This window comes from Lacerta agilis, chromosome 5 (genome assembly GCF_009819535.1).
Source record: "Lacerta agilis isolate rLacAgi1 chromosome 5, rLacAgi1.pri, whole genome shotgun sequence".
Taxonomy (NCBI): domain Eukaryota; kingdom Metazoa; phylum Chordata; class Lepidosauria; order Squamata; family Lacertidae; genus Lacerta; species Lacerta agilis.
Window position 1 is genome coordinate 58,181,742 of NC_046316.1, and position 1,280 is coordinate 58,183,021.

A 1,280-nucleotide genomic window follows, 5' to 3' on the forward strand; every position below is an offset into this window, starting at 1 on the left:
TATTTCATCTTAATTGCCTCTCTTCACAGAAGGAGCTTTCCTTTTCTTACAGCTTTGCCAACAAAGTACAAGAGCCCCTCGTACATGTTTAGTCTTAGTGAATGCGATACTCCTACAAATCTCTGTATAAGATCATGGCACATATATCCTCACATAATCAAGTGGTTACTGCAAGGAAATAACCCAAAATACTGCTGCAAGAAATAGCATAGCTCTTTCCTGCATTGTTCACCTTTTTTAAGTTTTTAAAACTAAAATCTAGGGTGTGAACCTCTCATGAATGAGAGGTGCAGGGTATATGCCCTACCAAATATTAAACAAAAACCCTGATAGGGCAGCAAAATTGACTGGAGCTCAGAAAGCTTCAGTAAAAACAATGACACCCTCACCGCCCCAAAACTTCGCTTGTGGTTCTTGCTCTTTAGAAATTAAAACGCTAGATTATGGTGTTCCTCCATTTGCACAATGGGGGAATGTTGTGTGGCGCTAAAGCAGATTTTAGAATTAGGCACTAAATTTCTTTGAAAGCCAGTGAGATTTGCATCCCAGACTTAAAAGCATTGCCTTGGTTCAAGCCCATTTAATATAAATATAGTTTGTGCAGGCTAAACAGTATGGATTGTAAGTTTGAATACTTTGGTATTTAACTTGCTTTTGTCTTAATTCTATATAAAATGTGTTAAAATAATAGGAATAATCATGCATTGAATTATAGGAAATTGTTCCCACTTTTTTCAGATACAAAATCAAATTTAAGAAATGCCAGCATACCAAATTTAACTTCCTCTGCTATAGGTTAAAATTGTACTAGTTTTGGAACCTAATTTCAGTGCCAGTCCTGGAGCATGAATACTGCATTGTATAATAATCTGGAAGAGTGTATTTGAGCATCTGTCTTGATGATGCAGGAGTATGACTCTCGTTTACGGTGTGAGGGCTCTGAAGTTCATCTCGGTGATTTGCCTTGGTCACAAACAGAAGGGGGGCTGTACTTTACCCTGCGTTCTTTATCTGTATGCATGCATACACATATACACCATTTTATGGAAGTGCCAGGTGCAGTTACTGAACACATGCTTTGCATGCAAAAGGTCCCAGGTTGAGTCTCTGGCATCTCCAAGCTGGGCTGGGAAAGAATCCCATATAAAAACATGGAAAACTGCTGCCAGACAGTTCTGAGCCAGATGGACCAATGATCTGATTCAGCATAAGGCATGTTCTTGTGCAGAGCGCTTTTTCCGCACTACTAATAACTTAAGCAAAACCGTTTGTAGTTGGAA